The sequence below is a fragment of the Elaeis guineensis genome, chromosome 5 (assembly GCF_000442705.2).
Source record: "Elaeis guineensis isolate ETL-2024a chromosome 5, EG11, whole genome shotgun sequence".
Taxonomy (NCBI): domain Eukaryota; kingdom Viridiplantae; phylum Streptophyta; class Magnoliopsida; order Arecales; family Arecaceae; genus Elaeis; species Elaeis guineensis.
This window is the reverse complement of record NC_025997.2, coordinates 111,281,991-111,307,800: the sequence shown is the minus strand read 5'-3', so window position 1 is coordinate 111,307,800 and position 25,810 is coordinate 111,281,991. Positions and strand designations below refer to the sequence as shown.

Below are 25,810 nucleotides of genomic sequence, written 5' to 3'. Positions count from 1 at the left end.
TCTCTCACCAACACTCTCTTCCTCTGAAGGTAGTTCTACCAATTGTGAATAACTGAGGCATAGAGCATGCAGAAGCATCTCAATCACTTTCAAAAAATCCTCACGACCTCCTCAGCATTGGTGAGAAAGTTGAGGAGAAGACTAGGGCTCTACAATTATAAAGATCTTTTCATAGCCTCGAGTAGATGGATAGTCGGCTAAGGGAACCTATCTTTCTGGTATGATAATTGGATGGTTGGTCTTGCTAGTATTGCTTCTCCCTTCATATGAGTCCTTGATGATTATTTTTCTAATAAGAAAGAGCACCATCAAGATGGATGAGGTCATCATGGCAATTCTCCAGAATGAGGTTCTTAGTAGGGAGAACCCAGCTTTGAGCTTAGGCAACGGCAGCTCAACTTTGATGGTTTCTAAAGGAGCAGGTGTCGGTAGATGGAGCGATAGGAGATTGTGACGAGGATGATCCAAGTCTAAGATGAGGAACTTGAGCAAGATCAAATATTATCAGTACGATGAGTTAGGGCATCTAGCCAGAGATTGCCCACAACGAAGAGATCGGATGAGGGCTACTGTAGCGATGGCTAGTAGCGAGTCAGAGGATGATATTCTAATGATATCTGATAAGGTATCTACTTTTTTTTAGTAGTGGATTTTAGATTCTGCATGCACCTATCATGTATGTTGCAGAGAGGAACTATTTGACTCCTTGAAAAGTAGTGAGGGTACTATTCATCTATCAGATGGATCAAGCTATAGATAAGAGGTATCGAAACAGTCAGCTGAAAGATATATGATGGTGCAGTGAGGGGATTGAGGAAGATTTGATATATATCCAATTTCAGACAGAATCTTATCTCATTGAGTAGACTGGATTCGATCGACTATAGATGGAGAACTGATCGAGGAATCTTGAATGATTTGCATGGTGATAGAGTGATATTGAAGGGGAAGAAGAGGATGAGAGGACATTACTATCTGATGGAAAGCTCAGTATAAGGTAGAGCTTTAGGTGCCAAGAGGAGTTTGGAGTGATATGGAGCTCCAAATGAAGGTGGATCGGGCACGAGACATGAGACTCGAAAGGTAGAGAGGTGATATCATAGGGTGAAGTTCCTATTGCAGTAGGAGGCTATCCCGAGTAGGTTTCAGATCAGAAGGAGCACAGCATGCGATGGAGATAGGATTAAGTAGTTTGGCTTGACTCCCATGTTTGTCCATCCATGATCATCTGGCATTTGTCCTAGAGCATGGGGGCGAGGAGATCCAAAAGCTCTTAGAGTTAGAAGGAGGCCGAATATTGAGTCGAGATGGAGATTGTTGAAAAAACTATCTCGAGATTCGATACACAATAAGTTCAAAACAAGGTTCAGGATGACGAACGGAGTCCAATAAGTCCAAGAATAGCCCAAATAGAGTTTAGACGGAAGAGATACATGCTAGAGAAGGTCAAAGCAGAAGGTATGATCCATGAGCCGTCGAAGGGGCCGACGGGCGAAGTAGGCCGATGGTGGAGCGGGCCAGATCTGATGGCAGAGCAGGCATGCAACCCAGCATGGGTGAGCATGAGTGAGGCCCTAAGTGGATTTTTCACTGCGGTCCATGGTCGACTCACGGTCCCTACGAGAGCGTGTGGACCGAACGGCCATTTCCCCTGGGTTTCATGCAACCCACAATCAATCATCACCATTTCCCAATGGCTTTCTCATGATCTACGGGCTTCTCCATGGACCGACTGCATGATCCAATGACTGTAATCAATGCCGGGCATGGATCGGCACTATTACAGAAAAGGCCTATGGCAGCATTTACTATTGCAGCAGTTTGAAAATCATTACCATAGAAGTTGCATAAAATTTCAATCAGAATCTAAAAGATGCCACTTTAATTATTAGTTAAGAACTAAATAAATCTTACCCTTCAAATATAAGCTCATTCTTCTTTTACAACTTCAGTATCCATTCTTCGATGGTTCATATATACGTGGTTTGAATTTTATGATCACTATCATTCAAATGATTAAATTAATAGCAAAGATCATTTATCTAAAAAATTACCTTAATCGAACATAATTTGGCCTTTTGACCACTTATTTTTCATTTAATGATTGAAATCATTGCGTGCTAAATTGACCATGATAATGATGTCTAATTGAAGTAAAATTTTGATAATGTGCTACAAATATCACTGAGATCATCATTGTAAGTTTTTAGATCCATCGATAGTCTCTATCTATCAGATCATTATGCAGTCGTTCGTGACCATCAAAATTAAATTTTATTGATCGATATAGCTAGGGCTATTGGATCAAGATGATCTCTTGTCACGATACTCTAATAATAATTATTTAGATAATAAATGATAAAAATGAGCTTTAAATTTTAAATTTATATCATATTCAAAGAAAAATATGAAAAAAATTATTTTTAGGCTCTATAGTAGCGGTTGAGTAATAACCGCTACTATAGGATATTACAGTGGTTTCTATAGCTATATGAGATTTTATTTAAATTTATAATTATCGGAGCAGTTAGATGTGCTTGCGAGTGAGGGCTCGGACATCTCTGGCCCTATGATCATTTGTCTCAAGTCTTGGGACCTGAGCACTCTGGGAGGTTTCGTTGCAGCCCCAAATATATGCCGACGAGCCACTGATTTGAGATGAGCATCTCCTCACATGCTTTCGAGGTCATCAGTCGAGAGCAGTTTGATGAGGCCTTGGCATAAGTAGCTCAAGCCAAAGAGCGCACATCTCAGCTACAGAGCATCATGTCCATTATGGTGACACAGCTCTCCGCTCATTTTGGAGCTAATTTTTTGAGTATTCAGGATATGTTTGCTAGCGTTTCAGCTCCAGCCCCTCCAGCTCTTGCTACAATCCCTTTCGATTCTGCTTTAGCCCCTTCTAATGATGATGAGATGCTTGGAGCGGAGGATTTTGATTTAGAAGATTTTTAATGTATTTTATTTTTATTTAAAAAATATTATAATATAATTTGATCAGTAATATAATTTGAGTATTTGAGATATATTCCTGCATTATTATTGAGTTTTATATGAAATTTTTGATTCTTACAAGTTTTAGTTTGAGTAATTATATATTGAACTGCATCTATCAGGTAAAAGGGACAAATTTAAGTGGTTGGAAAGTAACTACAAGAAAGGACTATGGTAGCGGTTCAGAACCATTGCCGTAGCAAAAAATTGCTGCCATAGCCTATGGTAGTGGTGCGCAATCGCTACTGTATTCATACCAACCACTACCGTGGTTCTATGCCAACCGCTATCATAGATCTATGACAGCCGTTAACAAATCGCTTTTATAGATCTATAGCAGTGATTGTACAATCACTGTCGTAGTCTATGACAGTGATTTCTTAACCACTGCTATATATTTTAAAATAGCAGTTGCCCAACCATTACATAGAAGCTATAGCAGTGGTTGAATAACCACTACTATACCTAAAATATGACAGTGGTTATATCAACCACTGCAATAACCACTACCACAGACCTACGGTGACGACGACAGTGGCAGTGATTTTGAAACTGCTGTCGTAGGCTGTGACAGTAATTTTTTTGGCTATAGTAGCAGTTGTGAACCACCGTTGTAGCCCTTTTCTGTAGTAGTGCGAATGGTCTAGAGATGATCAGGAGGTTTGGGTGTACGGATGAGGCTTGATGAAGCGTGATCAAATGGCCTAGGGACGAGCCGATTGTGATCTGATGGTTTGGAGGCTGGTTTGAGTTGTAATCGAAGTCCTGTCTCCAATCAAAGCTCGAATTCAGGTCTTTAAGAGACCCTATGGGCAACCGAGAAGTGTGGCATGGTTTAGTAGATCTTTGAGCAGCAGTAGTAGATCGAGAGGAGTCAGTAGAGAGCAGAAGTATGGGATATTTTGAGCAGACTGTCAAGCACAGACAGCGATTGTTTCAGAAATTTAGGGGATTTCCTAGAGAGAGAGCTTTTGTGAGAGACAGCCTCTTGTTGAGAGAGAGGGATGAAGGAAAAATTGCCTTTTTCTTTGTAGAATCTTTCAGATTTCATCAAATCTGGGGTGGAATAATTTTAAAAAAATTTATCCTATATTTATTTCAAATCTAAAACTCTAGATCTAGTTTTATTATCTGATATTAATTTTAAAATAAATCTAAAAGCATGAGGAAACATGAAATACCTCAAGGGTAATCTGATTACCCTGTAGATGATCGCAGCAAGCCTGAGGTTCTGATTTAGCCACGCAATCACCTGGTCTCTACCAGTATCCACTTAGGTAGGACCTAGATCATCTTCTCCTCATGACTCTTTGTTCCAAAAATTAGAACTCAATCTGATTAGAAAGATCTTCAAAAGCCTTCTTGAAGTTGGAGCAGCAGCTTATCGAAAAACTCCTGCAGCCCTTTGTTCAATGCGTCACCACGCCTTGATCCTTCACCAGATGGATGCCCAACCTTTTGGGCATGAAGAGGGGAGAGGGAGCACCAGGGAGGATGTGGAGAAGAGGAGGGGTGGCTGGCTTTTGCTGGGTAGGGAGTAGAATCACTTAAACCCTAGGCGCAGACAGGGTTTATATAGACCATGCTGTGCTGCGCAGTGCCACATCATTCGATCAATCAGAAAATTTTATTTAATCCAAAAAAATTTTGATTGGTGGAGTGATGTCATTTGATCATATTAGATAAGAACCTCCACCCTCTCTCCTATGTTGGCACCAACATTGGATAAGCACAAGGGAGATGGCGCCCAAGAGTTTATGTTGATCAAGACTCCTCTTGATCTTTATCCACTTGGGGTGCAAGCCTTGTCCAATTGTGGCGCCCACTTTGGTGCTTATTTTTGGCAGGTGGACACTCCACAAAAAACCTCCAATAACCTCTTGCCAAGTGGCCTTCAGTTTAAGATCCATATGTCAACATTTGACAGATGTCCTAAAATAAAAATGGCAAGTGTCAGGAATTAGCAGGTGTTGTCTTTAATTCATCTCATGAATTAAGATAAGCCTTTTCTAAGCTGGACTGGCTCCAGTCAGATTGAGAGAAACCTTCTCAAGGTTCTCTGAGTGAGTCAAAATATATTTGGCTCAATGGAGATAGAAAAGATTGCACAAGGAGAAAGTTAGGCTCAATTGTGTGCCAGCACGATTTCCTTGAACCTAATTGGATCTAATCCAAATCAATTGGGCTAGCCCAATTGATGATATCCAGATCCTAACCCTTGTTTGTGTGACCTAGTTAGGTTCAATTCTGTATGGTAATGAGACATGTCATGATCTTATCATTGACATCATCGAAACTCCTTTTGATGGACCAGAACTCTTCTGATTCAGACAATTAGAATGATCGATCATCAAGATCATTCTAATTACTCCCAAAATCCACCAGTGACACCTAGCAGTATATGGTGGCAACCCATCAGAACTGAAGATGAATCTCTCGATGCAGCTACCTGTATGATTGAATTCCTCTATCATGAGTCCTGACTGAATTAGGGTTAAGGTGAACTCGTCAAACCCAACATCAGTCATATGAATCAATCGATCGATCCAAGTCCGATATGAAACCCTAATGAAAAACTCTTTTTCATTATTTCACTCTGCCATGGCCATGGGCTTAAGGGCTCGATCTTTCAATCGTCATAGGACTACTCCTCTCACCTACTGGGGTTGATAGATCCCATCTTTGTGCGACCTAGTTCCTACAATGAATGTGCTACAGCCAACATACACCTCAGGGTTCTGAATGGCTAGGAGACCAAGTTATGGTGTAGTCAAACTATAACACACTCAAGGTGAACTATCGATGTACCTCAGGTTAAAGAACTAGACACACAACTGCAGCATCGAGCTTAGTCATCGACAAGAAGGTAGACTTCTTTATGACTGCTCGAGGTGGTCACGCTCAGTACTCTCATTCTCAACGAATACCTGTACTCTCATTCTGATATCTCCACACCGTAGATTCAAGACACATCTATCCTAAGGAAGCGATCGTACACCAACCTTCCGGATCGATCACCATCCTCGTGATGATCCTATGGTCAGGAGCTGTTTATGAGTTAGTTATATAAATTCATACCTTAAATTTTCAACTCTTGAAAATATGAATTGACATTCCTACTAACTCAAAGGATGTATCACAGACACAATGTACACAATGTGATAGATGAATAACCCATTTATTAATTTATAGTCAAAATTACAAATTTGCCCTTAAGTTTGTACAGGAATGTGTCAGCCAATCTGGCATCTAGGGCACACATCTAATAAGGGATTGGTGTACGAGGGTTGAAAGTGTGATCTCCTCTTATAAATTTTTTTTTCTCATAGTAAAGCTTGCATGCCCCGTGGAGGTGAGCCTTTTGGCTGATCTACGTATTTGGTTGTATTCTTATTTTATTTCTTCTTTCTTCCTGTTGCAACGTGTGGTACCAGATCCTATACAACATATATCAAAATATACTCCTCCATATCGATTTAGACTTAAGCCGGAAGGGATGGGTACAAGGGAGTCAAAATTTAATCTAACCATCCGATGGATGAGTCGGAGGTATCTATAGCTTTGTATCATCGAATCAAATATGTAAGAACAATCCATTCAAAAATCGAAGCAGTATATTAAAATATATCTTTTCATACCGGTTTAAGCTTAAGGTGTATCAATTACAGTAGTTTTTTTATTTTAATTAACTTAGTTATAGACCATTGGGTTATTGGCATCCATAATTGTATAATTAATCTATAAATTTATTTATTTTTATTTTTAGAGATTATATATCATATCTTTTCAAGGTCGGAGCCGTCACAGCTGAGGAGAGAGCTTTCATGCAGCCAGATCGTATGATTCTATGGCACACATACCATGCGATAAACTTTGATACTTTAGATATTCTCTTTTATATTATTTTATTTTTTATTATCTAATATAATATTCTTTATGATGTCTTGATACTCTCAGATTCGAATGATGTGGGGTCACTGGTTACCCCACACTCACATGGAGCAGCATCTGGCTTTTAGAGTCAGTGGTGTGGTAGAGGACCTGCTCGGCTCGTGGCACCTTTGACTCGACCAGAGGATAGAGAGCTTAACCACATTCAGAGCCACACGTAAGTACTATATATCTTCACTGAATATGTTTAAATTTTAACTATTTTAGAGTCTAATATTTATTGTTCAAAATAAATTTTGCAGTACATTTATAGATCCTGGGGTGCCTTGTATGGTTACTGACATCATCCAACAATTGATGTCAGAATTGGTGAACGAGTTCTCTAGTTGGCCATCGGGGGTTCGTGATGTAGCTTGGGAGATGTTCTTGATAAGTCAAAGATGTTTAATTTTTAAATTCATGGTAGATTTGTATTCTATTTATTAATACATGATTGCTTCTACTTGTAGGAGTATTATCGATTCAAGACTCCTCAAGATGAGGAGGCTGGCTGTCGGACCTTCAAGGAGATGGCCACATAGAGATTTTAGGATGGACTGTACATCTTTTGGCAGTCCACTATAAAGCACTCTAGTTTCGAGTCACCATCAGACTGAAAATCTTACACAGATCACTGGATGTGGATGAATAAATGGAAGGCCCTCTATGATCAATGGAGTATTGAGGAGTACTCTGGTAGGCAGTAAAGGGCATGACAAAATCGGTCCATCCAGCAGCATCCAATCAAGCACACTGGCAGCTCCGTTAGTATACATATTGTGGTCGATAGATTGATAAAAATTTTATATTTAAATTAATTTCATATTGAATTTATTATATGTATATTTTAATTAATTTAATTTTATTATTTATTTATTATAGACATGGCAGCTGGGTTGTGCATCAAGGTAGCGACAGATTTGGGAGGCCACACACCAGTCAAGGAGGATTGGTGATTACTTAGATCCTTGATCTCGATAGATCATGGTAATAACTTAAAATATTATTTATTAAATTTTATATATACTGATATATATGAACTAATAAATTTTTAAACTGTATAGGTAGATTACGTAGAGTATCTCGTATCACAGCACGGCGAGGACCCATCCTCTCAGCCCCTCCTTGATCTTGATGGATGGCTCAAGGCCATCAGAGGGGTAAGTAGGAGTCAGGTTATAGAATTCAGCCATAGCTTCGACTCTCTAGCAGCCTGATACTTCTCTCAGGGCTCCACGATCTAGAAGTGGGCTAACGCACATGTGGAGGAGGTCATGCAGAGGCTTTGGAGCCAACGATTTTAGAGTTTCTGAGATGTCATCCGCGATACAGTCATTGAGATTTTTTGAGATCTACATCTATGCGATCAACTGGGCTTGTTATCATAGCCATCACAGTAGGTAAGTCTATTAATAATTTTTTTACTTATTTTAAATTTTTTTATTTAGAAGCTTCAAATATTTAGGTTTGAGTCTGAAAAGAAAATATAGGGATAAAAAATTCAATCTAACCATCCAAACAATAGGTCGGGGATGTCTATAGCTCCGTATCATCAAATAAAATATGTAAGAATAATCTATTCGAGAATCAGAGTAGTATACCAAAATATACATCTCCATATCGACATACACATTTTCATATCGAAGCTTATTAATAATATTTATTTTTCTTCATTACAGGATGCTGGGACATCTGACTCTCATCCATCAGCTATTAGAGAAGACATATAGAAGCAAGAGGAGGATGAGAAAGATTTTATATAATTTTTTTTTTGATATGTATGTAATTTTGATATTTATAAAGTAATATAAATTTATAAAATTATAAAATTTATATTTTTAATATAATATAATTAATTTTATATTTATGATTGTATTAAATAATTATTATTTTATTTATAATGGCCATCGTTAATAATTTTTTAACACTTTAATTAAAAAAATTAAAATTATTAGCAATAAATTTTTATCGCTAATACCATCGCTAATTATCATAATTAGCGACGATGGATTTGCCATCGCCAATAATAGTAATTAATGATGAGATTATTTTCGTCAGATTTTTAGCGATAGTGTACCATCGCTAATATCATTAGCAATGGCAAAATGACTATTAGCGATGGCATATAGCTGTCGCTAATAGTCTATTTTTTTGTAGTGTATACCCTCCCTGATTCTAATAGGATGGGGTAAAATCCACCCTATTTGATTCAGATCGGGTTGGATACCTAGAGGATTGACTAGAATTACTATCCCTAGGAGAAACCTCGATCATTATATCTAAAGAAGAATGGTCTAAAGAATTACTTATTAGCTGACTCACTAATCCATCCAACATTGCATGATATGGTGCTAGCCCTCTATTTGATATGAAGGATGGATTTGAGGAAGGGTGAATAGAAAAAGATGGATAGATCTTTCTTATGCATTAATCTTTTGATCATATGTATAGTGAAACATGGAAAGATGGATAGGAATGATTTTTTCTTTTATTTTATATAGGAGGAATAAAAGGGATAGATGATATTTGTATCACATTTTTGCTAAACTATCATTTGATAAAATATATTATTATTATAAATTTTTTATATTTATTTATAAGTAATTTATAAACTTATAATCTTCTTAATTTATAATTATTAAAAATTATTTAAATATTTAATTTAATTTAATCTTAATTTATAAATTAACTATTAATGAATTAATTTATTTATATATAATTTAATTTAAATAGTTAATTAAATTTATAAAAATGGTTAATTAAAATAGTAATTATAAATATAAAAATAGAAGATAATTATGATTATTTAATTATAATTATAAAAATTATGTACTAAAATCAAAATAATTAGTAATAAAATTTAATAGTATAGAACTAGTAATATAAATAAAATAAAAATATGTACTATATAAATAAAAAAGTGAAGAAATGTTATGATTTTGTCAAAAAATTTAAAAAGAGATAATTTTATTAATATAGAAATCCATCCCTTACATACTCCATCCATCCTTACTTGTATCCTCCGAATTGTGAGGATATAAATTGGTGGATCATGATCGATAGGCAATCTTTATTTTCAAAAGGCCATCTATCCCATCTTTTATGATCTCAACCAAACACAGGACAAGTAAATGGCTAGCACCTATGAATACAGCCAATTGCCTTCTACCACTTCAAACATACGATTATCTATATAACATGGTGGCATTCTGAATCATGTTCAACAAGGGGAAAAAAAAAATTATTGCTCAGCTAAACTATCTCGATCACCAGAAACGCATTAAACCAGGAAACTCTTATCAGGCGAAGGTCCTTATGGCCGGAAACACTCAATACCCAATTCGAAGGTATTTTTGGAGTCCATGTTCACTATTTTTTTTCTTCTCTTTTCCCTTCTCCCAAGAGAGAGTATAGAAGCTCCCCAATGTTCATATCTTGCACTGTTACGAAATCATTGACATCCGTACCTCCCATCCTCCTAAAAAAAAAAAAGCATCCGACGGTCCAAACCCATCCTCCCACGACAACAGTAGAACCCATGTTTTTTCGAAAAACCCATGTCTTTGCGGAAAACCCATGCACAATGACCCATTTACCACCCTATAGAGCAAGTGCACGGTTAGATGTCGTAGCCGCACGCATTTATGGAAAGCAATCAAATGGCCGTAGAAAACTTGGTAATGAATATTTTCAATTATAAGGAAAGATGAAGACCAGAAGGATTAGGAATTCCCTTCCTATCATGGCCGTTCATGATTGATGCAAGGGTCGAGATTAAATGGGAACTATGAAATCCTATGGTTTAGGGTTGAGAGTGTGATGGAGCGAATCCAGATGCCATAAGGAGTAAAAATTATAGAGCCTAACGTCTATATAAGATGAGGTTTGGGGACTGGTCGAGAGCACTGGACACGGTTAGAGGGATACGGCAAGAGATCAGGTATGGTACAGAATAATTAGTTTACTCTTCATAATTTGTAAGAATTTAATGTTTGGTATTATGATTGATAGATTTAATAATTCGGATCCAACCATGTTTCATTAAACTTTTGATCTTTGATTCTATTGCACTCACAAATTGTGGTTAATTTTACATGCATTTATTCTATTTATCTAAATTACCTAAGATCTTAAAGTTCTTTAATACTACTATTTATCGTTATTGTATATTGTGTCTATTTTATGGTATTTCAAGTCATTGGCTGCTATGTAGTTTCAAAGCTACCAATGTTATCAATGTCATGCATGTTAGATATTAAATGTTATAACATATTTTCAGCCTAATGGTATGACCTTACTTTTGGGAAGATAAAGAGAAATCAAAAGTTATATTTTATTGCTAGCTTTTCTTAGAGAAATTTTTCTATTGTAGAAGCTCTTTTAAACTATGTTACAAAATATTTATTTGTAGAATACTTTTTCCATCTAAAAGTCATAAAAGTATCTTTTTTTAAATTTACACCCAATATGCTCGTCTTGACCTAGGAGCATCGGCGTCATTAGCCATTCTTCAGTTTTGTTGGGTGATATATGGTCAAAATGATGAACATTGTTTGATCTATTTGACCATTATTCTACGTTAATAATTTTTTTTAAAGGTATACAAAGGTATTGATCTGAAAATATCCCGTTATTGAAAATTGGTTCCCATGTCAAACTTATATAAAGAAATACTTTCTAAAAAAGTCATTAACTAGTGGAAAAAGATAAAAACACAATGGGTGATATTTGTGTACCAAAGTGTACAAGAGTTGGATTTTATAGCTATTGTTTTACATCTAACAATTCAAGTTATAATTTGAGCGTTATTACTACAAAAAGATATCCTTGTAAGGAAAATGATAAAATGAACTAATACATGAATCACCTAGATTGCGATGGAAGTTTAATGTCTGCATCTTGATTTAAATAAACATATATATTGTAGAATATAAATATTACACACACACACACACACTTGGGCTAATTAAAATACAAATTCTATAACTCCAAGAAATATATTGAATGAAATATTTTCTTGATTTAGTTAGTTAAATACACAATGTCTTACATAAGTTAGTTGTGCCTAGGCTGGATCAAATTTGATCAGACTAACCCAAGTTTGTCCATCAGGTTACATTAGACAATGCCCATTTAACACCCACCAATTTCAGTAGTTTAAGATCAAAGCAATTCAGCAAGAGTCAATCCAAACCTGGCATAACCAAAGCCTGGCCATAAAACCCTAATTTGACACTAAAACTATACATGAAGTCCTCTTCTCTATTTTTTGGGAAGAAAAAAAGAAAAGAAAAGAAAAGGGAATGCTAGGATCATGCAGCTAAATTTAATTTAGCCAGAATTATTTTTATTTCAATTTATAGGTAATGCTTGATGGTAACCTTCTGCTAGACTTCTCTTTGTGACGAGAGCAATGGAATGATCTAGGATTAGATTAAGACTCTTTTAGTGGTGTGATTCTTTGGAAGGACATAGTCTTAACCTAGCCAAAACTTAGATATTTGAGCTTATATTTGCTAGTTAAAATGGAGATCTAGCCCTTGTTTCTCTGTCATGAAAACAATTTCTAATCGAACAGGATGGATGTCATGCTTATTAGAGGAATAAAGTGGCCAAAAGATTAGGTTTGAATGTCCATGATGGCCATAAAGATTTAGATTTAAAGGGATATATAGCCTTCATTGTATTTGCATGTCGTAATGTGATCACGAAGAAATCATGCCGATGCACCCTGGTTTTCTCACAAAGCAAAACATCATGCGTGAGCTTTTGTAAGTCATTCCATTGGTCCCAGTATCCATGGAGGCCGGAATCAATCTGAACAACAAAATTTAGAATTTAGAATTTTGTTGCCTATTAGTGAAGGCTGAAAGCAAACTTTGTTTTCCTATAAATAAGAGGCCAGAACTAATACATACCTCATATACTTACGCATGCGTGTTCATTAAGAAAACAATCTTACTATCTGATCACCCTAGAATGTGTATTGGAGTTCGTGGATGGGGAGGATCAAATCAAATGTTAGTAATGAAGTTTAATAGTTAATTTGTATGAAGCTAAAAGCATTTGTAAAGCATCACCATACACATAATTGAAGCTAGCAGAAAAAGCTATGATCTAATGGTTGCACAGCACTTTCCTTTAAAAGATGTTTCACGTTCGAACCAAAGGCCATGTTTCTCCTAGTGTTTGACATAGATAGTAGCTTTCTCGTTTGTACGCATTAAACTCCAAAATGAAGGAAAAAAGACGGTCTTAGGTTAAATCTTAAAGCCCTCACCAATGATAATTTAGCTTTATGGACTAGATCTTAATAAATGAATAAGAGTGATTTTAGCTTAGCCTCCTTATCATTAGGATATTTGAGCCCTTGTTCATAGTTCCAGAGACTTTCCACTAGATTTGCAGCTTTAGCAGGAAACTCTTGAACTATGTCTAATAGCTTTTGTTTTAAACTACTCCATTATATGATTGACACTTTCAAGTAGATCAACTGACATTCTCTTTGGCAGACTGGCAAGAGCATAAACTATCATTCCAAAAGTCTCATAAATGTAAAGGTGAGGCAATAAAATGATGGGCTACATAAATGATCGGCCCTGTGCAATAGGCGATGTGCCACCATAGATTTTAGAAATGAATTGAGTTGAGCTTCGGAGAACAGAGCATGCTTAAATCTTGCCTTTTTGTACTATCATTTCTTTAAAATTTTTCCTCCATTATAATAACTTAAAAGCACCCAATTATAAAGACTATTGGAGGACACTGAATTTGCCAAAGTCCATTAGTTGTCTATCTTTCAAAAGCACCTCCTCTCACTTCTCTAATGCATGGATAAAAATGCATATTAGTACATGAGGCTCTGGGAAAGGGTCATATGTGCGCAACCTTACCTCCATATGTGGAGAATCTATATCTATGTTTTAGACCTGTAACACCCAAGTCACAGTAGAACATTGTGATAGAAAATTCTCCTCTCTCTCTCTCTCTCTCTCTCTCTCTCTCTCTAACACTCACTCTCTTTCTCTAAGAACCCTCTAACACTCACTCTCTCTCTCTCTCTCCCTCTCCCCCCTCTCCCCCTATATGGAAATAGCCATTTCTACTTGTGTTTGTTTTTTTATTTTTGGGGGGCTAGGAAGGCTGCCATGGGGAAGGAATTTGGTTTGTGGGTTTCTGTTTGTGTAAAGCCCTGGCTGCCTTTTGATTCACTTGCTGTGTGTCTCAGATCTCTGAAGAGCTGTTCTTATTCTGAACACATTCCTGGGTTTGGTTGTTCTGTTTGGTGAACAGAATGAGTCAAGAAGATAGCAAACCGGTACTTCTTTGTCTTCCTCTCTCTCTCTCTATCTCTCGGGGTTAGTTTTTTTCATTTCCTCTGCAATTGTTTTTCATGGATTTTGTGCTTGGTATGAGTGCTTAGTTTTCTTTTGTTTCTTTCCTCACTTGCAGACATATGTTCTCAGAGTGGGCATATACTGTGATGGATGCAAGAAGAAGGTGACCAAGGTGCTTCAAAAGATTGAAGGTATTTCCACTCGTTTCTATGTTTTTTTAATGGTTCATTACCCTTCCTTCCATATAGGGTTCTATTCTATGATTTAGAGCTTGAGTCTAAAATTACTGTTTATTTGTTCTATATGCTAGCATGGTAAGGGCTTCATTGCCAACATCTTGCTTAAAAATTTCCTCCCCCCACCAACCCCTCTAATTCTTTATGTTTTCTTTTTGCTGTTGGTTTTCAAGGGTGGATGAGGTCGATGTAGATAAAGAGGAGCGGAAGGTGACTGTCTCAGGCAATGTCGATCCTGCCATCCTTATCCAAGCGCTAAAAAAAAGACTGGCAAGCGTGCAGAGCTCTTGGACTCAGAAGGTGGAAGCGAGGAGCCTGAATAGCTCCAGCTTGAGGACGGAAAAGGGGAGCAGGAACACAGTGACAAGCCTGAAGGTGCTGAAGCTCCCCTTCCGAAAGGACAAGAAGTCAGTCAAGAAGCTGTAATTCTGTTTTAGATTCCAACTACCGAAGGACATCCTATTACCTATTCTTCCTAAATGAATTTTGTTCTAATGCTTGATCTTCCAGATCTTTTCCTGAATCAGTTGGACAAGCTATTATCGAAAACAGTGGCATGGGATAATCTGTTTTCCTTATTTTCTGTGCATGCAACTTCTTTTAGGGATGCTTGCAGTTAGATGTCTTTTGTTTGCAATGCAGTTAGCATTTAAATGTGTCATTGTCTTTGAGGAAAGCAATTACTTTCTACACTTGGATTTCCTCCATTGATTCAATTATCCTTTAGGCCTGTTTAAATGGTTGGACCCAAAATTCTATAGGATTTGTGGCTCAACTACTAAAAATATAAAATTATAGACTGCACTAGGTTTATTTTATAACAATCCAGGATGATCTTTTGAGTGAGCTGGCCCGAATCCCATAGGGAGACAAATTGTCATCCTAGGTAGTTGTAAAATAGGCCTAGTCCAACCATCTTGTATGGATAGTGGTTTTACTTAGTGTTTGCATAAAATCTTTGATAAATGAATATAACATTGGAAGCTTAGACACAACATTGTTACATTATTGACCTACTAAGTTGCTCTTATTGGAGTCAATGAAGCTTGGAGGCAAGGTTTAGGGGTGATAGGTGCATTCTAATATTGGTGCAAGAGTCTAGATAGTTGGAAAGTGATACTTATCGAAGTGGGATTGAACCTTTAACAATTAATCATTCATAGAACTAGGATTAGAGAAGGGGTCAAGGAATGTCAAACTGACCTAAACCACCAAGTTCTAGGTGACCAACCCAAACTAGTGAGGTAAAGGTCCAAATGGCCCTCCAGGTCCATAAGAGGCCCAACCTAACTGGGCGGTACTATCTGGTTCTACTTGATTTAGAGCAATTTGTGCCGGTTTGGCCCCTTATTGACCTTAATATGATGGGTTGCTTTTTTGTTGATTTTGAGCTTGAATCCAAGCTAAAGGTGTAATCCCCTCGTTTCTCTCCATTCTTCCCCTTTTTGTGTTTTTATGTCTAAGAGAAACCAAAATTTGTAACACTCTTGGTAGAGTTCTACATTAATTCAAATTAAAATTAATTTTTAAGGTATTTTGTTGGTTTGAGTGCATAGGTCATGATCCATGATTTCTCAACTAGAAAATTATAGAAAAATCAAGTGGAAACATTTGAATCCCATGGTAGAGATACTATTTGCTAATGAGGAACACAAATTTCCTACGCATCCACTAGTTTAGTTGGTTAAAGCAAGGCTTATAGTGATATTGATTGTAAATCAGGCATCAGAGAGAGATATAAGAAGGTGCAACTATATGCCTAGAAGCAAGATTAACGAAACCTATGGATGTCATGTCCATTTATGACTTCATGCTATAGAAAAGTCAAATAAGAATGACAAATATTCAAGAAAAAATTCATCTCAATGCTATTGGTAGCATGTCAATATCTATCATTTTCTATAATAAAATGCATAGGTGCATCCAGATAGTTCTTATAGTAACTAGTGTCAAGTTTGTCTTAAGAAGTATCTGACATTCTCTTTTCCAATTGAATCCTGTCATTTACAATATCAGATAATGCTATAAGAAGGGTATGGCAAGAACTTCGAAACATTTATACGAGATATGAAATAAATGGAGTATATTTGGATAAGGTCGATCGAATTTGGGCTCAGATTCGGTTAGATCAAATTTAAATAATGGGGGTCCTATATCGATGGTCCAAGCCATTAGATATGATCTACTACCTCAAAACAGCTTACATACCAAACCTCATATGATTTGAACATCTCTAGTCTATGCATCAAGTGATCAAAAAATATATCTAATTCAATTTTATTTAGGTTGTCTAATTTTTTACTATTTGATGCATAGGCTAGGGACCTTTAAATCATATGATTTTTTGTGTGAAACAGTTTTGAGATATTAGATCACATTCAACAGTTTAGATCATTGATGTAGGATTCTTATTATAGAATTTTGATTTGATCGGATTTGAATCCATATCCGATCGATCTGATTCTAGCCTAGCTCCAATTCTAATGATGGACTATAAGCTAACAAAGCATCGACAGTCAAAAGGAAGATGATTTAAATATTGGTGCTTACAATTTAAAAAAAGTTAAATAATCTTAACACTAAGAAACAAAGTAGCCTAGGTTCATTCATATGTGCATGGAAGTTTGATGCATGACAATAAAAACTATCCTCCATAATTGTAGTCCTGAAGGTGAAAAAAGAATGAAAAGTTTTCCCACGTGATAGTTTAGTCTAAGATAAGTGTCAACATCATAATTTCAACATCCATAAACCTTAAAATAATATTCAAAAATAAGCAAATGAAAACAAGACAAAAATGATATGGGATTGATACTGAACTGGTACATATTTGTGTATCAGATGTCGATAAGGTATGGTTTAGTATTATACCATATTGGTACCTGATTGGCATAGTACTCGGTATCAAAATTGTAAACCTTGGATCTTGAACTACTCCCCCTACAGAAAAAAATATATATATATGAGTAATCGTGATACATTCCCATCTTAGAGCAGATGATGGTCATGATATTATGTTGTTATCGGAGTGAATAAGCTTTCTTTCTAAGAGGATTTTAATGTTTTATGTATGAAATGAAATGCAAAAGTAAGACATGAGTGAGTATTTTATTTTTCTGTACTTAAACTATTTCTCTGTTACTCTATTAAAACTTGCAAGTAAAATTATTATTATTATTATTATTTGAATGAAGCAAATAAAATTATCTGAGGAACTCTAAAATGATCAGTTTGCAACTTACTTAGCAACTCATCTTTTGTATGACAGTTTTACTATATTTTGCTCTGCAAAGGATTGGTTAAATTGTTGTTTCTCCCTGTTTTATCCTGACTCATGCATGGATATAAGAATACCTCTTCAAAAAGGAGAGTATCAAAAATTTCACCAGCCTTCAGGAACTGGTATTGATGTGGGTTTCTTTGAGTTAGATGAACTTCCAAAGCTATTAGATGAATGTTTCTTCTTACTAGTTGTCTATGCTGAAGATTGCCCATTGCATCTTCCAAAAGATGAACTTATATATCAGTCTGCTGCTGCTGCCCGTGCTTAGATTACTGAAGCAGTTATAAAGAATAATAATGGGCCTTTCCAAGTATATGTTGTAAAACAAATATCATAGGTAGATGGTGAATGCTATGAATTGCAAGAAATTTTTGATGTTGGGATTTTAGTAGAAGCAGGATTTGATGGTGGTGATTCTGAAAAGGAATGTGTTTTTTGTATGTCTGAATCAACGGATACTGCTGTGCTTCCTTGTTGGCACATGGTGAGAATTCAATAAACTCCAAGATGTTGTTAACTTTTTTTCATCCTTTTAAGTAGTTAAAAGGTTGCTTAATGAGGCTTGAAGAATATAATCGCACCTGTCTTCTTTCCCATGTACATGGCAGAACCTCAAGTTTGGTAACTTGGTTTCATATTACAATGTATGTGGAGTGAATGTACAAAAGCATTAAGGCTTCAATCAAATAAATGTCCTATATGTACCAACCTATTGAAACAGTAATGGAGATACCAAATAAAAGACAAGGACATAAATGGCTGCATTAGCTATCGATTTTGAGCTGCTAACATGGTAGATCCTATAATTTTCATCTTTCTCCTGGCACATCTTAGATCTATACGTATTGTTGCAGGAGATTCTTGACTCCACTCAGAGTAACTGTAGATGGTCAGAAATGATTGGTGCAGCGAGACCTACAAAATAAATTCAAGTCAGAGTTGGCTCCGATGGGGATCCTCCGACGGCTAAGTCAGGAAAATGCAACAGATGAGAAGAAGAGCGAGAAGGGTAGAGGGCACGCGTATGTACATACCTGGAGGATCTCTTTTTTATCTCTATTTATAGAGAGGTGAGAGCCATAAGGGGAAAGTGATGAGAGACCATTTCGGCCTCTCTATCCATACCACTCATGATGTCCAAGTTTGTGAATTACAAGAGTTACTATGGCATGTTATCTACCATGGGATTTGATTAGTCTACCCAGGCTAGTCCAAGTAATAATTTCTTCTGGTTTGGACTTTGATGGCGGACGTCACCTTATCTGATGCGTAGTTAGCCACTCTCAGGGATAGCTTGATTTGACATGATCTCACCTGGTGTGCAGCCAGCCGTTGGAGTGGCAAGGTCCCGCATGGAGCGATGTGACTTGATATGATGCATGGAGGTTGACACTTCCAAATGGGATAACCAGCGAGTGTTGAAGGGAATATAGCTTGTGGCTAGAAATAGGGATCGATGGGGGATCTTTTGATCAAAGATGCTGTTGGGCTCAAGATCCTTCTTGGATTGATATCCGATGTCTAGATGTCACCCTGAAGCCATCGGCTAAGGACTTGCAAGTGGGGCTACAATTGACAGCCAAAGCTAAGCTTAGTGGCTGAAACTGGGATTGGTGGCCAAGGCAAAGGTTGGCTGTCGAAGTCAAGATCGGCCAAATTTTCCACCAACCATTGCAGGAGCTTCATCTGAAAGGGTCAATAAGAGAATGAGGATTGATGGGATCTGAAGTGAGGTCCACTACTTCATTATATACTGAATGACTTCCTTCAGCATAGCTTTTCTCATAGTTCTAGGATAATATGTCTACCACTGGGATTGTACTCATTTACCTCCAATCGATAGTGGTGGTGTCCTTGGAGAGTGGGGATCGGATAGGTCCGAAGTTACCACAATTCTAGGATAACATATCTATCACTGGGATTGTACTCATTTACCTCCGATCCACACTAAGGTGGTGTCCTTAAAGAGTGGAGATTGGATGGGTTCGAAGTGGGATCCCCACTGCCATGTGTCTTCCACATAGATGGCATATTATCCCCGAACACATGCTCCATACTTCGAGTTCGAATCGAAGAGAGTTCGATCGAAAAGAGTTCGAATGAAGGGAGTATGCTAATCTATGGCTACTGGAGATACGCTACCATCACAGCTAAAATGATGTGTCTGCACTTTTTTGAAGAAAGAAAGGGTCATGCCAGGGGCTAATCATAATCAAGTAAAGTAGGACGGTTTGCAGGATTTGAAGGATGGTGCACTTCGTTTTGGACATTGCCCATAATAAGCTTTCTGTTGGCTTCTACTGGCCAGTGAAGGCATGCCAAATATTGGCCAACCGCTGGCGAAGGGGGGATTTGGTATATGAAAAATGACGTATTTTCTTTGTCTTTTTTTTGTAGTTGCTTATTTTTTGCAATTTGACTTTTGTAATCGAACAAGTTTATCAGTAAAGTATTTTAACTTAAAGTCTCGTGTTTCACCTATGTTGTTTTTCTCTATTTCTTGTTTTATTTGATTACCCGAACTTTATGTTCCTTGACTTCGTATTGGAGATGGTTTAGGGCTGAAGTTTAGGTGTGGCTGATTGCGACATGAGAGAGGGTTCTCATAAGAGATGAGGGTATTTAAGAGCTCCAGAGAATCTTTTTTGAAAAGTTGCTTTCACGGAATCTCGAGGACATCATGCCTTTGTCGTCGCATGCCTGGGAAATGAAAGTCCTATAAGGGCATAGGATTCAGATTTTGATCGACGATCGAGGCAATCTCTATGACTCTTCCCTGACCGATACCCATTCTTAATAAGCAGGAGTTGTTGGGTGGTGACTAACCCCCATCTTCTTTTATAGAAGGGATCCTTCATCATCTCAAAGTAGAGATCCGCTCGCGATCCTTCACGGTGTGGCAGCATGATCCTTCTCTCCAGTGAACAGCAGATATCTCGTGGCTGGGGGAGCTGGTTCTTCAAGCTGAACTATCGCCAATCATGCAAACTTCGGCTTGGCATGGGAGGTGTTGGAAATTCTCCACCGCACCAGGGGAGGATTTGGATCCACGGTCATTGGGAATGTTTTCCTGCAGCACTCGAAGGGGAGGTCTTCGACTTTTTAGTGAGTCCCTCCTTCCTCTTTGGTGGGATGGCTTCTTCCATAATCTTTGGTGGGGCATCTGGTCAGTAGACATATCCCTTCGGATCTTTCTGTCTGTGTACCTGAGAGATACATGCTCCTGAGAGGGATGGCCACCTGGCCATTGAAGTGGAGCCTGAGGGGGTTGCGACCTTTGCTGACGGGAGGATTCCCGCATGGGGAGAATTAGTGGTCTATTGGTGTGGCTTGGATTACTGCATGGGGATCCTCAGTGGCCTACTGGTGCAGCTTGGTTTCCCGCATGGGGATCCTCAGTGGCCTATTAGTGTGGCTGAGACCCATTGATGCAATTGACTAGCGATTTCACTGTCCTTTCTCTTATTTGTATTCCCCCTTTACTATCATCTTTGTAATGATGATTTGACTTTCAAGGAGTAAATGTTCTTCTTTCTCATTTCTTTTTTTATCTTTGTCCTATGTGGCTACTGTTGATGTACCTTGTCTAATGTCTAGTAAGCCTCTAGCTCATCTTGCATCGAGCGATCTATATGTGCCGACTAAGGAGACATTAGACTAACGGTGAACTTTCTTGGTTCGCTTATGGACGGGCGGCAGGCATCAGATCGAATCTGAAAGATGGTCATGAAAGTTAGCCTTCCAAAGATCCTTCATGATTACATTCGTTGAGGTAGAGAAGCACTCTTCTCATGCTATATTTGCCCGAAGATGAAGTACCTTCAAAAAATTTCTGACTATATTCATATTCGTAAATGAAGTACCCTTCTTGTGGCTATATTCATCTGGAGGTGAGCACCTTCTAAAAACTTCTGACTATATTCGTGTTCATAAACAAAAAAAACTCTTCTTGTGGCTATATTCATTCGGAGATGAAGCATCTTTGAGGAACTCCCGATTATATTTATGTTCGTAAATGAAGCATCCTTCTCGTGACTATATTCGTCTGAAGATAAAATATCTTGAGAAACTTTTGGCTATATTCATGTTTATAAATAAAGCACCCTTCTCGTGGCTATATTCATCTAGAGATGAAACACCTTTGAGAACTTCTTAGGTTTGCCTTATTTCTTGTGCAACTTGAGTTGGTGGGCTGAGTATCTTCGTGGATTTGCCCTCCGAAGGTCCTTGGGTTAGCCTTCATTTCTCTACGACTCAGGCCTTCTAATGCTCTACTCATTGAAGTCTAAGGAGTTAGGGGTCCTCAATGGGTTAGCCCTCGCTTCTTAGTCATCAAAGTCTTCGATCTATATGAGATCGGTGAGTGCTGGAGGTTCTTTTAGGTTTGCCCCTTTCCAAAGGTCCTCACTGGGTTAGCCTTAGCTTCTCATATGATAAGGTCTTCTGATATCCTACTCACTAAAAAGCGAGGGTCAGGGGTCCTTAATTGGTTGGCCTCTGCTTCATAGCCATCGAGGTTTTCGTTAAAGATTGAAAAAGAACGGATATGTCCTAAAAAAAGATCATTTTATTGAAAATAATTAGTATATTGCTAATAATACATCTAAAGATTCTCTATGGTGGATGCTGTCATCTTGGTTGGGGTCCATCTGATCCGAAGACTTCTGGTGTGTGAACCCAAAGTTTGCTTAGGATCAGTTTGGAGAGTTCCGATGGTTGACTCTATCTCGATCAAGGTTGGCTTAGGAGCTCGCTCACTAGGAATCCAAATGCTAGCCTGTGGTATGCTTCGAAACTCCATCCATTGTAATAGCAATCGGACTTTCTGAGGGAATAAATTATCTCAAGTCAATCCCGAATTGCCACATGGTCCATCAAAGCGAACTCAAAGTGATTCACTGGCTGCTTCTTGGTAACAGGGCATGCAGTTAATGGGTGAGGCAATTGGTGTTTTAGAATGGACACATGTGTGATCCGATTATTGATTAGTCAGGCATGTGCCACTTGAAACCTGTATAAATAGGTGGCCTCCCTTATAGTAGAGGCATCTGTCAGAGACCTCCTGCTAGTCTTCCTTGAATATTCTATAGTGATGGAGCCATCGCCATGAGTTGTGAAGGAGGTAGCAAAGAAGAAGTTGAATACCTATGGAAGTCTCTGCCTAAGAGGGTGAAGGCTGCCTTACCAGAGCTCTGAGCATGGGCTAAGCACCGCCTCCCTTGAGGGCCTCAGGTGAGGGGTCCTCCATTCTTGGGGAGCGGTCCACCAAGGTACTATCATTGATGCCTTTGCGAAGGTGCGACTTCGCTGCATAGTAGGGTACAAGGCCTTTGAAGCCTTCAATAGGGAGCTCCTCGATGCTTCAACGGGCGGATTCATCTAGAGATTTGAGAACTACAAAACCCACGTAAAGTATCTGATGCTGTAGCTACACCTACACCACTTCCACCCAGAGAATAGTCATGAGGAAGTCGGGGTGTTTTCTTTGGAGGATGAGGATTAGGCCCTCCTTGTTTGCCTTGTTTCTGCTCTTCCTCCACTTGTTTTTGTTGCACAGCACCTTTATTGTGCCACTTTTGTAAATGTTAAAATGAATGAATGGAAGGAATTTTTGTCTGTACCTTTTCCATAGATGAGTTTTTCTTTATAACAGTTGTTTTCTTTGAAGTCTCTGAAGTCTTCGGCAGCTCATCAATTCGCATCCATGGATGACTTTGCCTTCTGGGGTTCGGTTAGTCGATCTTATTTGACAGTGTTGGGGTGGCTACCCAAAGCATCCTTGTGGTGTTCAGAACAGCATCGAACACCTTTTCCCAGCTATCCTTGGGGATTCATTCTAGAATTGGGTCTTCATTGAGAATGGAAAGAGGGTGGCTGTATCCTAAAAAAGGATTATTTTATTAAAAAATAATTAATACATCATTAATATTACATTCATAGGTTCTCTAAATTCTATGGTCAAGGTAAGGGCGTTCTATCTAGTTTCTTCAAACGATAAATCCCGAGTCTGATGACTTTATCTACTAGATAGGGGCCTTCCAATTTTGGAGACAACTTCTCTTGCTCCGTAGGTTGTAATGCTCGACGTGTCGTAGGACTAGATCGCCGACTTTGAATTTTTTGCCACAGATGCGGGAGTTGTAGTATCGTGCCATCCGATGCTAGTAAGCTGCCATGCTCACCGATGCCTTCTCTCAAACTTTTTCAAGTAGATCTAGGTTGGCCTGGAGCAACTCCAAGTTATTTTGGTCATTGTAGTTCTCGACCTGCAGAGATGGGAGTCCAATTTTTACTAGGATGACTACTTCCATTCGAAGGAGGGTGAAAGAAGTCTCTCCCATGAGTATTCTCTAGATGGTTCAGTAGGCCCAAAGCATGTTATGTAGTTCATCCACCTAAGATCCCTTGGTCCGATCCAACCTAGCCTTCAGTCCCTACCAGAGTATGAAGTTAGTAACTTCAACTTCTCCATTGGCCTGTAGGTGTCCTATTGACATGAAATAATTAGAGATGTGAAGGCTTTGATAGAATTTGACAAATTTGAAACTGATGAATTGATGGCCGTCGTCTGTGATTAGCACCCATGGGAGACCGAAGCAGCAGATAATAAACTTCAGATAAAGTCCTTCACTTTGGCTTCAGTGATGTTGGCAAGAGATTCGGCTTCCATCCATTTTGTGAAGTAATCGATGGCTATGAGCAAAAATTTTCTCTAGTCCGATGCTTGTGGAAAAGTCTCAAGATGTCCACCCCCATTGTATGAAAGGCCAAGAGGCATTGATCGGAGTCAGCAGAACAAAGGACCCATCAACGTGCACCACCCAAAATCCATTGATTTTTGGAGGAGACTCATTTAGTAGGTTTGGTTGTTTCCTGGACTGGTTCAGGCTTCTTTGATCTTCTGGGATGGTGCACTCTATAATGAAATCCACCAAGATCAGGGCTTTAATGGAGGATTGAGGTTTAAACTCTACTCCGAACTCTACAAACTCAATCGCCCATTTAGCCAGTCTACCAGATGTGTTTGGGCCGCCTTCAATGGTTGATCAGTTAAGATCATAATTGGGTGTGCTTGAAAATATGGCCGAAGCCTTCGAGCTGTAATAATGAGGGTAAAGATGAGCTTCTTTAGCTGGTGTATCTGTCTCTACATCATAGAGGTTTTGCTGACATAATAGATTAGCCTTTGAACCTTATCTTGTTTCCTAACTAATATAGCATTTATGGCAATGGGGGAGACCGCTAGGTATAAGTAGAGCTCTTCATCTAGCTTTGGCCTGTTGAGAGTGGAGCAGAGGTGAGATAACTTTTTAGCTCCTTAAATACACACTGGCATTCTTCGGTCCATCGAAAATTTCTCGATTGTTTCAGGACTTGGAAGAATAGGAGGCAATATTCGATCAATCTGGAGATGAATTGGTTCAATGCTACCACTCATCAGGTGAGGTGCTAAACCTTTTTTATAGACTTTGTGGGTTCATCTCTTGTATGGCCTAAATCTTTTCAGGATTGGCTTCAATCCCCTGGCTTGACACCATAAACACCAGAAACTTGACCGAAGTGACTCCAAAAGTACATTTCATCGGGTTCAATTTTATCCGATACTTTCAAGTGTGGTGAAGGTCTCCTCAAGGTTTTCAACATGGATTTGCGAGGCTCTACTTTTGACAAGCATATCGTCCATGTAGACCTTCATATTTCATCCTATCTGGTTGTTGAAGATCTTAAGATGCTGATAAGTTGTACCTATATTATTTAAGCCAAAGGGCATAACCTTCTAATAAAAAAAATTTCTGTTAGTAATAAAAACTATTTTCTCCTCATTTCAGATGCCATCTGATTTGGTTATATCCGGAGAAAGCATCCACAAACTAAAGAAGTTTGTGTCCTGAAGTAGCATCCACTAATTGGTCAATTAGAGGTAGTGGATGCTGTCTTTCGGACATGCTTTGTTCAAGTCAGTGAAGTCGATGCAGATATGCCACTTATCATTCATCTTTTTCATAAAGAACACATTTGCAATCCAATCA

The 25,810-nt window shown here is 38.1% G+C and overlaps 1 pseudogene; it reads left to right on the top strand.

Annotated features, from left to right (window-relative positions):
- Positions 1-14,564: 14,564 nt before the first annotated feature.
- Positions 14,565-18,548, top strand: LOC140858033 (probable E3 ubiquitin-protein ligase LUL4; annotated as a pseudogene).
- The last annotated feature ends 7,262 nt before the right edge of the window (positions 18,549-25,810 follow it).